At 44.3% G+C, this 16,828-nt stretch overlaps 1 long non-coding RNA gene across 3 annotated transcripts in view; it reads right to left on the bottom strand.

The window, feature by feature from the left end:
• LOC146763274 (uncharacterized) overlaps positions 1-16,828 on the bottom strand; it is a 61,263-nt gene that overhangs the window by 14,983 nt on the left and 29,452 nt on the right. For all 3 annotated transcript variants that reach the window (XR_014952438.1, XR_014952439.1, XR_014952440.1), the window contains 2 exons: positions 14,384-14,535; positions 520-702 (listed from right to left, as the gene is read on the bottom strand). This is a non-coding gene — a long non-coding RNA (uncharacterized LOC146763274). The remainder of the gene's footprint in view (positions 1-519; positions 703-14,383; positions 14,536-16,828) is intronic.

Below are 16,828 nucleotides of genomic sequence, written 5' to 3'. Positions count from 1 at the left end.
GATGTTTCCATAATTACACACTGACCTGGGTTGAACAAGCTGGCTAAAAGGCTATTTTATCTCAGCATGACCAGATTTTATCAGATTTATTCTGTCTAAAGAAAGTTACATCACAAATGAATGACTTCAGTGGTAGATTGCAGTGTGAGAAAAGCAAATTATTTGGCAGCTATTCCCCTTTTCTTCTCCTCCTTAGTCACCTGGTTTATAGGGCTATTAACAAATTCACCCTGGCTAAAAATGTAGCCTTAGAATAGAAGAGACAACCTCACTGCTTTTTCACTTCATGAAGTTTTATTCTGAGTCCCTTTTTCCTCTTGCCCTCTAGAGACTTCATGCCTCTGCGACACTTGCTGATTCTCTGCTGCCACTCTGGGAGGGTGGCCAGGAGATGAAGTGAGGGGACTTTTTGGTGCTTTCCCTGAAGGACAATGGCTCCCTGCTGTAACTACAGTTCTGCAAGGTGTTCTGTGCATCACTCAGCTCCTTGCACACAACCTTCCTTCCACCCATCCCTACCCCAGGTGAGTCCCACGGAGGGCTGGGACTGGATCTGCTTGCAGGCAGGAAGAGGAAGCACAGTGGTGCCCTGTTGGGTGGGTCAGCCCAGGCACTGCCTCTCCATGCAAGGTTGCTCCTTTTATTGCCATGGTCCCTTCTTGCTGCAAGCATGATTAATGCCAGAGCTCTTCAACCATTTTCCTGTAGGAGAATTAAAGTTTTAATGATTAACCTTTATAAATTACAAGAGCAATACTCTAAATAATAAATAGTTTCTGGCCAGGTCTGAGCTATTATGCTCCAACATGATATGCTGAGCCCCCATCTGCATTTATTTTCCATACTGTATTCAAGTCCTCTTATGTCATTGAGATAAGCAGTCAGGAGATATGTGTTTTCCAAAATGATGTCCTCATTCATCATTTCTTCCTCGCTGCTCAGCCTGATTACATTTAATTCAAGAAGAAAGAAGCCTTGCCTGGGCCCACTGAGCATATAAGGTTAAAAAAGCAATACAAATGAAGCAACAGCTTCCTGGAGAAATGGCTACAGAAGACAAAATAACAGCATCCCTTATCAGCAGTGGTGCTGTGTATTTTCCTCCTCATTTTCAGAGAAAACTCACAGCACAAATGACCCATTCATCAAGATCAGCAGGTACAACTCTGCTTTAAACACATATACACAAAAGCTACCACCCTCTCCATTAATAGGGAACAAGCTTTGAGCATTAATTTCATCTGGTATTAGTGCAAAGCTTAATTACAAGTAGAGATAGGAGAGCAAAAGCTTGGTGCAGCCTGAATTGTTTCCAGTGGCACTTGGCTTAGGGAGAAATACCTTCTCTTTCTACAAGTTCTTCTCTGTCGCAGTATTTGGCTGCTCCAGGATGCAGCAGGGAGAAATAATGTCAATTTGTGTCTATGCACAATGTGAGCAGCAGCTTCCTAAGCCTGATGGAAGATTTATTGTGACTTTGCACACTCACCCTCACTGTGGCAGCCTGGGATGCAGGGTCTGGGTGCATGGAGCCTTCTCAGTGAGCAGAGGGGGACTGGGAGAGTGAGAGGCAGCCTCACTGAAATGCTTGCTCATCTCCTGCAGGGATGCAGCCACTGTGAGCTGCTCTCCCCCAGCCCGTGCAGAGCAGCACAGCCTGTGCCAGCTCTGCCCTGGGTCCCAATCCTGCACTCTGCAGGTGCCAGCATAGCTGCTCCTCATTCCCACTGCTCAGGGGCCAAGGAGATGCTCTTGGCAAGACTTGTGTGCTGCAGACAGCAGCTTGGCTCCGTGTGGGAGTCTGCACACGATGGGAATGGGCACTGCAGCTCCTGGCTCATGCATGGCTCTGGAGTGGCAGCAAAAACCCCCCCAAGCCCACTCCCCCAGACAAGCTGGGCTTGCTGCTCCAGAGCCAGACTGGCACCCTTGTGTTTGTAGAAGGAATTTCCCACTAGGAAAGGTGGTTTGCATATTCACCCTAATCAGATTTCAAAGACATGCCAAAGGAGCCAGGGAAATGAAACATGTACTGAGCCAGCCAAACAGGCAAATAAACACAGGGGGAGAAAAGCCAGAGCCTTTTTGACCATCTCTGACCAAATTAACTCAGACCAAGACTCTGAATTTAAAATGAAAATTGAAAAGGACTTAAAGGGATGGGTTGCTTCCAAGCATGTCCAGAGGGCAGCAGTTCCACAGCTCCAAACTCTGCCCCACAGCCACAGCACCAGAGTAGATGTGCAGCTGTTCATCCCACCCTTCCAAAGAGCAAAGGGCTGTGGATGCACTGAGGTCCCAGCTACCACTGACTCTCCAGGGCTTAACATGTTGGTTTGTTCCCAGAGAAGATGGTGTTTGCTGTAGAAAATCCTTAAATACCTAGCTGGGATGTGCTGGGTTTCCTAGAGCTCCCCTCCTAACACTGACACAGCCAACAAACAGGGTGTCAGCTGCATCACTCAGTTTTGGGATGCTTTTCTCAGAGTGCCCCATGAATGCTTTTGAAACACATCCTCAAAGGAACAATGACACCAAATTCCCATTGAGGCAGCTCTGAAGGATAATTCCTCCATATTTTTTCCCTCTCCCTTGGTATGGTTCAAGCTCTGGCCAAGCTGTTCAAGGCTTAGGGTTTCACTAAACAGCCATGGCACTGATGGAATAGTTACAGGGGCAGGCCATGACCTGTCTCTCCCTTGGCCTGGACCAAGCAAGCCCGTGTTTAACCTACCCTTGGAGAGGAACCCTGGACCAGGGTGGGGTAGTGCAGCTGCTGGCACTGCTGCCCTGCATGACAGGCTGGGAAAGCAAGGGATGGAAGTTCTATTATCCCTCTGAAGCTACAAAAGCAGGCAAAATGTAATTATAATCACCCAAACTGGAGTTCTGCCAGGACATCAGGGCTAATGGTCTTGTTCTTGCAAGAAGTGCCATGGGATTTTTCTAATGATCACAAGTGGTCAGGACCTCAGTTTCACATCTCATTTGGAAGATAATGAAGAACTCTCCCATTTATTTGTGGTCCAAAGGGAGGTAAGGACAAATTGACTGTGTCAAAGGGCACGAGGACTTAGAGATGTAGATTCTTTTGCTCAAGATATCACTGGAAGCTCTGACAGCCAGAAGGGATAGCAGAGGGAAAACAAGAAGCAAGGAAGAAGTGTGTGTGATTTCATATGACTCCTGTTAGTGTTTCAACTTTTTCTGAGTCTGCTGCGACTCCGGTGACATTGCTGAAAGGAAGGTGAATCTTTTTTCATATGAGTTATTCCCGCTGTAAAATATATTTGGAGGGAATGAGTTTATAAAGCTATCTTTGAGATAATTGGCAAGGATACTCCACTCTCCCATGAAGGTTACGAGTGGGTTACAAGAGGGTCTTCACTTTAAACTCAGAGCAATGAGAAATTAATAGATCTTGCAGTGTCAGTCCCAAGGCAGAGGATCATGATAAACTGGAAACAGGCAGAAAGACTCTTTTTAAGTTATGAAGCGAGAGAAGAGAGACGTATCAAACTCCTGGGAGTTAGGTGGATTCAGACTGATACATCTGCCAGGCACAAGCGTGGTGATTGCCAATAAAAGGTCAGTGCAATTGGAGAGGACAAATATTGCCTTATCCTCTGAGAAGAAGCAGCGTGACATCTCCAGAGACCCTGCCTGTTGCTTCCCTGGAACAGGGAGCTCTGCCCTGGGAAGTTGCACCATAATCAGCATGCACAAGTGCTGCCTTTTAAAGTGAAAGCTGCTGTGATACAGAGAATTATTTTCCTCTTTCCAGCCCTGATTATTTCCATATCTAAAACCCCTGTAGAGCCCCTCTTTTTCTGTTCTGAGAATAAGAAAAAGTGACCCTTACCTATAAAGCTGTAGAAAGGGGTTTGGACAAGAGAAAGAATTAGAAAAGGCTGTTCTGCAAGGTCATTACGTGGGTATTGGCTGTTGTATAGATGGAGCTGCTGGAGTGGAGAAAGAACTGGCTGTGATATTGATGAGAATGAGTGGTTAAACGAGAGCAGTTTGGGTTGCAAAATATAGACTGCCACTGAGATCAGCACTGGAATCAGTTTAATTAATTTATATGATCAATAACCTGGAAGGGTGAAGGCACAGACCAACAATGCAATTTGTTCTTGGTACAAAACAATCACAAAGGAGCCATCAAAAGGTGGGATGATGCCCTCAGCTTGGACTGGGACAAGGTGCACATGAAATACAAAGAGCACATGAAATGCTGCCAGGGACAGCAATCAGAGTCAGGATCTGTCTCGGTGATCTCACACAACAAAACAGAGAGGAATAATGAGCAAGGCTCAGCCCTCAAGCACAGCACTTGGATGTAGGGTGCATGAAAAGCACATTGCAAGGGTGTGTCGTGTCAAAAAAAAGGGGGAAAGATGGGCTGGTGTCAACAGGGAAATGGGCAAATCCTGCAGCTATGCAGACTTTGATTTTTTCATATAGGGAAGAGTACAAATGACACATCAGAGGTAAAAAGAACTATCATTTAGGCATGTTTGCATGGAGCAGAGGCTGAGCAGTGAGGATTAGCTGCCCCAGGATTTGGCACAGCAGCTGCAAGGCTGACCTGTGAGAACAGGGATTCCCAAAAGATGTGATGGACAGGGCATGGTGCTGGTGAAGGAGAAGGAGGGAGAACTGGGCTTCATGCTCCTCCTTTGTGTCCAAGAAAATCCAGTTTCAGCCTTCAGGTGAGCAGGACACAGTGTAAGGTGAAAGCACCAGCATCAGGGCTGTCTCTGGCCACACCACAGGAGCTGCAGGAGAGCCCTGCAGAGAAGGGGTGCTGCTGGTTAGGAGGATTCCTCAAAAGAATTTTGGATAAAACAAGTTTTCTCCTTTTTTTTCCTATTCCTCACCCCCTGGGGGGGAAAGCCCATCTTTCCCTGACTCTGGAAGAGCCATATGCACATGTCTCCTGCCTGCACTCATGCATGAACCCTGCAGGGCTGAAAGCCACCCCAGAGCCACCTGAGCTCTGCAGGGATGATGCAGAGACCCTCTCATCACCCTCTCATCGCTGGGGCTGGCAGAGGGGAGCACACCTCAGCCACGGGCAGGGGACACTCCTGAGGGTCCTGTTCCTGGAGCAAAGGAAAGGGAGAGAGCATGCAGGAGTGTAAGCACATAAATGTCAGTCCCTGGGGAGAGAGGCTGAGAATTCCCCTGTGTTTGCTGATCTGCAAACCTTGTCGGAGGCTTTCGATTCTCTCCGAGCAGAGGAAGAAAGAGACAGATGCTGAGATAATTACTACCCTGGCAGAGAACTTATTCTTGTATCCAGAAGGAGAATTACAGCCTCACAGCTGTCTTCAGGATAGAGTGAAAGCGTTTTCTCCATGGTACATTGCAATGGCAATTAATTTTCTTGATAAGCTTAAACTAACCTTTATTTTAAAAAGGAAGATAACTTGTTGTGTGAAGCATCTTCTAATCTGGCATTTACCAAGGGCAATGGGATAGTAATTTGAAAAGCAATTAAAGGTACCTTTTTTAAGATTTCCAGTGCCTTTTTAAGGTGCTGCAGGGCCTATGGCCCCTCTTGCTCAGGATGACTCAGTGCTTCCCTTCTACGGCACATTGCCAAATGTGCAAAGCCCAGACTTTGGAACTAAACTTTGGTGCACAGACTCTTTAAAATAAGCAACAATTTATCCTCTAGGTTTGATCAGAATGTTGGACCATTTTCTTGCATAGCAAGCATGTGAAACCAGGAAAGTTCTTCTAAAATATTAGTTGGAAGGCGTTTTTGAAGTATTCCAGTCTTTCAACAGATGGTGATAAAATGTTAAATTCTGAGAGCTGTCCCCCTGATCCAAGTGCTCTCTTCCAGTTTTTATAGAAGACCTTTTCCCTGGATTAACATTGCTAAAGTGCTTTGAAGAGAAAGAATGCTACATAAATGCTCAACAGCATTCTGTTATAGCAAATAATCCCTTTATCTGGATGGAAACAATATCTGGACTACTTTAAATAATGCATTCTGGATTTTTAATCAACAGAACCTTTATAGTAATATACATGTAATTATTGCCAAGAACATGAGAAATCTCATTCTAAACTAAAATGGAGGAGGCAGCAACAAGCTGAAAGGTACAGTTTATGGAAAAATGATCAGCACGGTCTTGCTGGTGCTTTGCTTATGAAGCATTTAGCCAGGATACAAATGTGACTAGCTCCAAAATCCAAGCAGGCATCCCCACAAGAGCACCAAGGTGGAGACCTTTGGGACCAACACTATGCATGTAGCAACACATCTACATCTAGGAGTGGGGAGGAGGAAGGGAAGGGATCAGACGAGTTACCCCAGGAGCAACTGCTAACCCTGAAAGCATTGTTTATTTAAAAGTTTTCTTACTGTCGTGTCTTTGACGTGTAGCACACAGAGCAACATAATAAAATATCTCCAGTGTCTCCTAATTGTTTTGTGGGATGACCTGTCAAAGCATAATTAGATCATTCCATGCATTGTTGTTATGGGGAAGCTTTGTGATCCTTGAATGTCAAGCTGCCACAGAGATAACCTAACCTTTGAAATAGCAGTGTGTAAAAACCAGGAGTTATTTATTATTGGCAATGCTCTTTACACAATGTTAGTGCAGAAGCACTGTAAGGGAAAGGCAGACCAAAAACTAAAAGCTTAATAATGACCACATGCAGTAATAATTACAAACATGCAGCAAAATGGAACCTGGTGATGTGGGCTCTGTACAAGTCAGCTGCACAGCAGAGAGCTTCAGAAGCCCTTGTGGTGCATCATACTGCACCCTGACCCATCTGTTTCAATATTTGATCTTTTGTACTGCTCCAGCATGATACCATGGTGCTTCAGATCTCCAAAAACTATACTGCTGGATTTTAGATGAATACAGAAAGTCTGGATAAGACTGCTTACCAGAGGGAACTAGGTTACAATATTGCTTTAGGCAGAGAGACCTATGGGAAAAGAAGTTGTTTTATATAAATAACTCCTCCAAAAGTGTGAGGTGGGCCTGGGATGAATTGATAAGATAAATTAAATTGCATGCAAAAAGAGATTTTAACAGCTAAAAATACCTAGGAGTCAAATCAGCCAGTGAAGGGGCCATGGTGGAGGAGACTGATGTATCCTTAAGGAAGCACACACCAAAGACAGATCCCAGCCACACCATCCCACTTCCCACATAATCTGCCTGTGTCCCTGTGCCTACACCACATAGCTGCCTTCCTCCAACACATTCACTGACGGAAATTCAAAGTACTCCTTAACCTTCAGTTTATAAATGAAACGAGACAACTCTCACAAAACTCCACGGGGCAGTTTCTCAACACTCTGATCTAGTTTGCAAGTTTTCTCCATACTTTGTGAAACGTGGATGCCCAAAATGAGCACAGCACCCAGCAGCTGTGCAGCAGTGCCAAACCCGGGGGTAACACAACCTCCCTACTCCTACTGCCTACTATACTTAGCCATATATCCAGGGAATCTTACTGGTCTTTCAGCTGCAGCCACAAGTGGGAACTCATATGCATTTCATTTTCCACAATCCCTTTCCTGGTTTTCTCTTTCCTGAGGCAGTCTCCTCCTCCACAAAGCCAGATCTACATTCCTTGTTTCTATGTGCTTGACCTTGTATTTGCATGTCTTCAAATGCATATTTGCCTGCTTGTCCTTGGCTTAGTGAGCTGCCCAGGTTGTCTATCGGTGATCCTCTCTTTGTTTACCACCTTACCAATCTTCAAATCACTTGGGAACCTTATCAGTACTTTCAGAATATTTTTTCTCCATACTGTAGATAAAAACATTACGAAAAAGCTTAGGAACAGAAGCCGATCTTTAGAAATAAGAAATTAGAGAAACAATTTTCATTTTTGATGTTGGCTGGTCACTCTTTAAACCATTTAATGTGTGCCCTAATGACTAAATATCATTCTTGATTGATACTTAGAATTTGCAAAATCATAAATGCTTACAGACCTCAACATATACTAGGTCAATACTATTGCTTTTATTGATCCCAGGAATAATCTAATGAGAAAACAAAATCATGTTAATGTTCTCAGAGCCCTGCATTGACTGATACAAATTATCTCACCTTCCTTCAGCACTTTATTCACCAGAATCTGCCTTTCATTGCTTTCTGACTACAAATGTCAGCTCCAGTCCATGTTCCTCATCTCCCCTGGACACTGGACAGATGGAGGCTTTTCTCCAGGCTCTTCAAATTGTCCCTGATTTTAAGATTAATCATTTCTGTCCACCCTAAAAAACCAGAACATTTTTGAGAAAATTGTGAAATACAGCTCCTTTTAGGACTCTCCATCAGAGTGAGATGTAACTTCCACACATCCCAGCTCCTGCAGTGTAATCCTACCCTGTGGAAACCAGGAGTGCCATGTTGAAGATATCTGTGTGAAAAATCTCTCCTAAGTTTGGATCAGCACAGTAACACCACAACTGCCTCTGGTGGCCCTTCCTACACTGCAGAATTAAGCAGCCAGTCATGCAATGGTCTCATGAAAGTTCCCTGGCAGGGACCCTGCACTATCTCACTGCCTGCCTGTTTCTCACAGAACAGCCTTTGACCACTTTCTAGAAGAGAATTCCCTTAGCATTTAATCAGTGATGGTTATTTGTCAGGAAATCAGTTCAACATTGATAGGATGAGTATCGACGTTGGATTGTTATTACAATTGTCAAAATGGTTTTGCTAATTGACAGAGAATTTAGGACTAGGTTTTATCTTCCCTTCTATTGTGTGATCCCAAAAAAGTTAACAGAATGAAAAATGAAAGACAATTTGGGAAGGTTTTTATCAGAGCTTCCCAAACCTTCTCTTTTTTATGAAGGGAAGCCATCATGCTGCATTTGTCTGGGCTAGTTAGTTTTCTTCATAGTACCTGGTATGGGGCTGTGCTTTGAATTTGTCCTGGAAGCAGTGTTGATAATACAGGCATGCCTTAGTTATTGCTAAACTATGGGAATGTACAAGAAATTGGAAGGAGATGCAGCCAGGATTGTTGACTCAAGGGATATTCCATAGCCTGAGATGTCAAACTCAGCAATAAAACTAGGGCAAGGTCACCAGAAGGGTTGCCAACCAATTGGTGAGCAACTGTTTTGATTTCTGTTACATGTCTTTCTTGGTATTTATTTTTCTCTGTTATTTTCCTTTTCAATACAATTTTTGTTACTATTATCATCATCATTATTATTATATTTAAATTATTTAGCTGTTCTCATGTCAACCCCTTCCAATTCTCTCCCCAGCATCCTGCTGGGGTGCTGAGCAAGCAGCTGTGTGGTGCTTAGCTATTTTTAATAGCTATGGTCATTATCAGCAAGTTCAAAGGCTGTAGTCCCTAACACTTGGAGCTTCAAGTCATTTCTTGGCCAAGCACAAGAAATCTGGTTTGATGCAAGACTCAGTGGAAGGACCCATCCTCTCCCTGGGATTTCCTGAGCAGCCCAAACTATCAAGAGGGGTCTCATCTAATGCCCAGGCATTTCTCACCCTTACCCACCTATTGAAAAGGGCTTCCAGACAACTCACAGCAAGTCATGCTATGTTCTCACATCCCTCATATGTTGCATTCCTTCTAGACTTCAGTTTGCATGGGGTCAGCAGTTCTGTTTGCCTCTTATGACACTTGAGTGTACGTGACCTACGAGATGATCAGCAGCTGCTGTTTCTCTTGCCCTTTGCACATGCAGCAACAAGGCTACGACTTTGTGCCATGTTTTTCATCCAGGAGGTTATTGATATTTATAGCAGTGATATAGCAGATCATTTGGACATGGAAAAGAGACAGGAAATCAATTAGCATCAATACATGTCTCCAGACTGTTAACTTGCTCATACAAATACCAACGACCTTCCCTCTCGACACCCTGTGGTGCTCAGGAGGGGAAAGACCCCGACCGTCCTCCAAAGGGTTCAGAAATCAGGAGGAAACACAGATGGGGACTTCTGGAAGAAAACAGCAATTTCTTTGCACACACTGAGGAGTGTGACAACCTCACTAAGCACTAAACAGAACTAACAAAGCAGCAGCAGAACAACAACAGCACAAAACCACTAAAGCAGAGCCATAAAAGTGGCATTATCGATTCACGTGGCAAGCACAGCTTTTCTCCCTCCCTTCTGCTTGGTCAGGGTTGCACACAGTGGGCAAGACACAACACCACACCTGGTTCTTCTAACCCCACTGCAACCAAACTCAGCCACTGTCCTGTGCTGAACCTCAGGGCCACGAAAGGCAAAATTTCCTGTTGCCTGGAACCCAGATTCACAAGCTAAAACTCTTGTATGACCAAGGGGAGGGCTGAGAAGGTGGTAGGATCTCTGCTACACAGGACTGGGAGATGCTAAAAAGATCCCTGGATGCCTCTTCATCATGCTGCACATTCTAGGTATGGCACATGTAGAAACCTTCTCTGCCATGGCATGGCAGTGCTTTACACCCAGACACCCCAAGAGGTTTTTTGATAGAAAATATTCCAATCTGTGGGAGTAGAGGGGTGAGATACACTGCTCGAAGATAAATCTAGTCTTTCTAGAAGTTGTAAATCCCTGCAGCGAAGCTGAGGGAGCTGCAAAAATCAAACCACCAAGGGAGCTGAGTGATATAATATGAAATCAGCTCCTTCTGAGTATCACTTGAGAGTGAGAACATTCTCACTGGAGCTAGGCATAGATGGAGGACCCTAGTCCATATGGGAGGAAGAAGGACAGCAGAGCAAGCAGGCAACACCCCCATGCTGTGACACCCATAGATGTCACTGGGCAGTGCCAGCACCCTGAGCTGGAAGGAGTATGGACAATCTGAGCAGAGGATGGCCAAGGGCTCTCTTCTCTGTAGTGGCACCCAGCAGCTGTGACAATTTGGGTCTCACCTTCCAGCATGGGTTTTCACCTTAGAAAGTCGCTCCCTGCTTCTCCAAGGTTCTTTCTTTGGTGAGCAAATCTTCTCCTCTTAGGTGAGGCACCTTGCAGCCCCCGTGGGAAAGCCCATGCTTACACATCCTCAGGAAATCCCTCCTCACTCGGGAGCCAAGGCAGAGTTCAGCAGGAGCCTTTGGCAAGGCACAGGTCTGAAGCAAAAAGAGGGCTGAGTCCTGGCAGGAGTAGAGCTGGTGGGTGTGCAGGGCCACCGTGCTGCTCTGCACACACCAAGCAGCTCAGGGAGGATGGGATGCTCCTTTTTCTCAAGCTTTTTAAGGCCACATTGCTCCTGGCATCACCATCAAGTGCTGGGGATTGCACCCGCTCCCCTCCCTGCAGGCACTGCACGCACACACTTCAGACAGGCTGCTCTCCAAAGCCCTCTGGAAATGTGGTGCAGCCGCCTGTCCTCAAACCAGTAGGCTTTGAAAAAATTAATAAAAAAAAAAATTAAAAATTAAGGAAAGAGCTTCTTGCAAATATCTGAAGGGTACAGTGTTATCCAGGACCTTACCATGGTTTCCTTCCTACACCAAACCCCCTCAGGGCTCTATAACCCCCTTCAAACTGAGCATCTCATCACCCCGAGCATGTGGTGATTCACCAGCCTGAGCACATGCAAGGCAATTCTGCATATGTCTGCTGTTCCTGTCAATCTGTCTCCTTGTGTACTGACAGAGAGAGAGAGAGAGAGAGCAGAGATCTCTGACAGTGGGCAGATTAATAATACATTTAATTTCTCCATGCATCATGAGGAAGAGGAAGAGTCATAATTCAAGAGCCTCCCTGAGAGCTTTGTGAATTCTTCACAATAGGAGACAAGAGCAGGAAAGGTGCTTTTGTGCTTCAACTGCTTGAAGCCAGTGGCAATCTGTATTTTAATGTAGCATTTAAAAGGCACAGAAAGAACTGTGTGTACTATAAATATAAAGAGAAAATATTAAACCAGTTGATACAACCAGGACATCACTTTTCATAAGCTCTCATGACCAGGAGATAGCAGCAAAATGTGGGTCTCTGTGACATTGATGGCTCCTCAATATCTCCAAGGAAGAGTGTTTTGAGCACCCATAAGGAGTCCAAACCAGAGCACTTCTCCATGGGGAAACACCAAGGCTGCTCTGTGGCACCACAGAAGGTCTGGTTGCCCTGCACTGTCCTTTACATGGAGATGCATCCACTTGGAAAATGAAACACGAGCTTTATTTAAGGGGAAGTGATAGGTCTAAACAGCCAAGGTGGGAACCTGGCAATGCCAGCAATGATTGGCATTATTTCAAAGCTTGCAGGAGCATGGCAGCTCCTGTCTGCCTGAGCAGTGCCCTCTCCTGCCTTTCCCACCAGCCAGGTGCTCCCTGAGGCCTCCCAGCTCTCCCTTCCAAGAAGGGTTTCTGCCCCATCTCCTCGTTACCTTCCTAAAGTTTCCACAGTGTCTGGATGAAAAACATGAGGCAGCAAGAGTGCACAATGCACTTCTTGTCTGTTTAAACATTGGTATTTCCATTTTGGAGAAGGAAATTGTAGTTTTAAAACCCAAAGCTATTTCTTACAGTGCTTTTATATATATACCTTGCTTATACATTCACCTACTTTCAAACAAAGGGAAAAAGAAGATAAGATTTTCTGATACTGGCGTTACTTTACCTATCTGACAGGTAGGTACAAAACAGGGAGATAATGAAGGCATGTTGGTGTGTATTCATCAGAAACACACATGGAAAGGCACAGGCTCAGACAGGTAATTTATATGTCTCTTTCTTCACAGTTGCCTTTTTTTTTTTAAACATCAGGAAGAGAAAAATGTAGACAAATCAGAATAAAAATTAGCATTAGATGTCTGCATTTCAGAGAACAGATCTGAGCAGGTCTCCCCAAAGGTGCCAGCCCTGCAAAGTCCTGGTTTCCTTAGGGCTGTGCAAACCTGAGCAAAATCAGCAAACTAGAACAAAACCCCAAAATAAAATATGCAGACAGGGATAAGTTGGGAAAAGCTGAGCTCCTGGCTTGGCTCAGAGGCCCTCAAGGTAACTTGACTGAGAAACTCTTTCAAACACACAGTTTGGCTGAGAGGTTGAGCAGAGCAGTATGAAGAGCACCCTTGTCTTTCCTAAAGGCCAGCTACTCACCTGAGACCACAGACATTGTCCATATAAGTACTAAAATCACTTTTCTTTTCAAAAGACATTTTTTTCATAAAAATGACAACACAGGATAATGCTGCTCCAAATAAACAGCAAAGCCATACCAGGAGCCTCCCAAAGACAAGCCTGCAGCAGGTGTCCTTGTGAGACAGTCTGAGTCCTTATGGTGTCACACAGAAACCAGATGCCACAACAATCATGAAAAACAATTTAAAATAAACTGAATTTAGGTAAGAGTATAACCCCCAGTTTCTAACCTGCTGCATTATCCAGAACTCTTATCCTGACAGCATTATGCAGCTTCATATATGCTTATGTTAGGTCATCATTTGAGTCAGTAGAGCTGCTGTTCCATCAGTGTTTCAATTATAAAACTCCTTTGCAGAGATTAGTAATACAGCTCATGCTTTAAGCCAAGAAGCAATTTTTTTCCCCTTAAAATTTCATTAAAGACTGCTGATATAGCAAAAAGCACATAACTTTCTTGTTGTTTCAGATACTACTTCTATACTCTTTCACTATAAAGAAATTTTGCTCCAGGCAATTAGTTCTTTGCTGGGACTGGTCCTTCCTGACCTCTAACATTCCATAGCTAACATAGCCCAAACACCACTGCAAGAAGTCTGTGCAGCAGCAATTCTTGCACTGCAGCAATGGCTACAGCCTATACAGCACACCTGCATGTGTGTTATTCTCAATACTGACCACATCTCATGCTGGATACAGCCAGCTCGCAGTAAAACATCACATCAAGCCTTAATTCTGCAAATGCCAGGATGTGTGTTGATAGACCTGAGCCACACTGGGGAGCTGCATGGGGCTAACCTGCTAGCCCGGAGCACTTTGGGGCATTGCATTCCCTGCCTGCTTTCCATCAAAGGAATGGCTGCAGACTATGAACAAAACACATGGTCCCACCACTGCAGTCCATTATCCAACCAAGCAGCACTGTGATTTACTACCCACACTGTGTTCTAAACAATGGAAAGAAAACACCATTTGTGAGAAAGATCATTCCAGCAGTGACTGAAGTCATGTCAGGGAACCACCTCCCAGGCTGTCCCCATGATCCCTGCTTCCCAAAGCCTCCTCCATCACAGGCCACACTTCTGGGGGGCCACATCCATCCTGGTCCAGCAGACAGGCAGCAGCAGGAACTGGGTTAGAGCCTAATCTCATCCAACATGTGTGTGTAGCCTTTACAGAAGACACCAAATTAGGGGAGATACCATGAGCATTATTTCCAAAATCTAGTGCTTTGCACTAAAGGGTTGCTGTTCCTTAAAGAATTACCTGTGCCTCTTCCAAACCAAATTTGTCAGGTGGATTTGTAATATCGTCTCAGTTTTTATGTTTTCCTTCATGTCTGTGTCTTCTCTCCCTCCAAGTTCTTTCCTGAGCTTCAATAAGCCAAGCAGCAGGATTGCAGAAACAATCATATTTATCTGAAAAGAAATTGAATCATAAAGTTATAGGATTTCTGTCTGTAAGCATCCAGTTCTCAATTTCAGCACGTTTGGTCTTGCTTTGCCTTAATGGTCAATAGAAAGGTTCCCTAAGACCTTGACAGGTTAACAAGAAAACTTGTTAACATAATAATAACATCTAAGGTATTTAATTTCAAAGCCACCAAGGGCTTTCTGCTCCTTCCAAGCTGCCTCAGAGGCTTAGCCCTGAGTGCTCATGGCAAAGATCACACCTCATTCTCCCAACAGGGTCCTGGAGGACTTTGTTCCAGGACCACTTGTACATTAGAAATTCACATTATTAGGCGAAAAGATGACTACATATGCACAAAAAATACACCTGCTCCTGTTATTAGAAAAACTCTACAAAGCATGGCATGTAAGGAGGTTGCAGATGGGTAGGAGTCAGTCCCTGCTCCCAGGTAACAAGTGACAGAACAAGGGGAAATGGCCTCAGGTTACACCAAGGGAGGGATAGACTGGGTATTAGGAAAAGTTCTTCACTGAAAGGGCAGTCAGGCATCAGAGCAGGCTGCCCACTGTCCCTGGAATGTTCAAAAACCCTGCAGATGTGCTGCTTAGGGACATGGTTTAGTGGTGGACCTGACAGCATTATGTTAAGGACTGGACTCAATGATCTTGGAGGTCTTTTCCAACATTAATGATTCTATGATTCTAAGATGCTAATTCCAGGATAGGGAATTTAAGCTCATCTTTTGCTAGCTGTTTCACACAGACTCCTAGAAAAGAGCCATACACCTCCAGAGGGTGGCCTGAAAAATCCCATCACCCGCAGCCATCCCCTCCTGATGTCCACGTGAGCTCTTAAGCAACACGAGTGCAGGCAAAGGATGCTGAACACCAGGACCACAAAATTCCCTTTTTGTTTAATGAGAAGCCTAAAGCAGGAAGCCAGCAGCTCCATCAGGGCTTGCCACAGGCCACAGCACAGCTCAGTGTCCTGGAAGGCTGACATGGGACACAGCCAGCTCAGCAGTGTCACTCACAGTCCAACCAGCTCCAGAGCCTGTGCGGAGAAATCCAGCCCAGCTTCAGAAAAGACAAAACCATGCCATTAAATCACAACCTGAGTATACTTTAAAAAGTACAGTAGCTAGTTTTTTGGTTAATTAAACTATTAAATTATGCTGGAAAATAAACATTTGGAAGTTTCGAGCAAGACAAAGCCATGAATACTAAGAACTCCCCAACTTTGCGTGATTGATTGCACAAACAAACTGTATGTATTGGAGAAGTGCTACAGAAAAGCATCGCTTTCATCAAATTTTAAGTGAACAGTTGTAGAGTGGGGAGGGGGAAATTAATTAATTACACCCTGAAACATTTTACTGATTGAATCCATGACCCCAGCACTTGTAAGGTCACCAAATGATAGATTAGTGCTGCACGGAGTATCACAAATGGCATTTGCGCTGGGAAGCTCATTATATGAGATGTCAGGTCATGTAAATCATAGGAAACAAATACAAACATCCATCAGAAAAATGCAGATAGTCATTACAGGCAGCAGAGAGGAGCTGAATTATTATGCAAAATTTATTTTGACTATTAAAATACAAAGAGGTGACACAAAATTGTCCTTTAAGCAAACATAAACTACAAGTACTCTGACAGGAGGCTTTGTTTATAAATGTTTCATCTCTTCAGTATTCCACGTCTGTAAACATTACTTGAAAAACAAAGAAATGGGGGAAAACCAGGAAAAATATAAAATCAACGATTCAGTGTTTGGGTCTTCAGAGCTTTTTTTTTAATTCAAGAGAGAGCTATTCTTTCCATATCTGAATAATCAATGCAAGATAGGGAGAAATAGACTGTAATTATTGCATGTGAGTCATTTGTTACAGATACTGTCTGCTGCAAGAGAGCAGAAGCAAGCACTGCTTCTTGACAAGCAATTTTTTTTTTTTAGGGAGATGCACTAAACAATTTGGCAGAAATATGTGGGTGCTCAAGAAGAGAAAACCGAGCAGCAGGAGATACTAAACCAGAGGGGCTATTAGCACTCTCCAAATGACCCAACAGAGCCCAGCCACCTGTTCCCAACACCATCCATGACTCCAGGAGATGGCCTGGCTTCTGCTGGAGCTCATTTCCTTGCTTATTAAAACAAACCCTTGGATGTTCTCCCTATGTCTTGTTAATTTGCTTGGTGAAGCCCAATTCATACCTGGTAACAGGACAGCTTATTTTTGGTTTGGATTAGGAAAGTAAATTCTTTCTTAAGTCCAGATACAGCAGCTAAACATTC

The sequence above is a fragment of the Lonchura striata genome, chromosome 4A (genome assembly GCF_050655825.1).
Source record: "Lonchura striata isolate lonStrDom1 chromosome 4A, ASM5065582v1, whole genome shotgun sequence".
Lineage (NCBI taxonomy): Eukaryota > Metazoa > Chordata > Aves > Passeriformes > Estrildidae > Lonchura > Lonchura striata.
The sequence above is the reverse complement of the archived record's forward strand: the minus strand, read 5'-3'. Positions and strand labels throughout refer to the sequence as shown.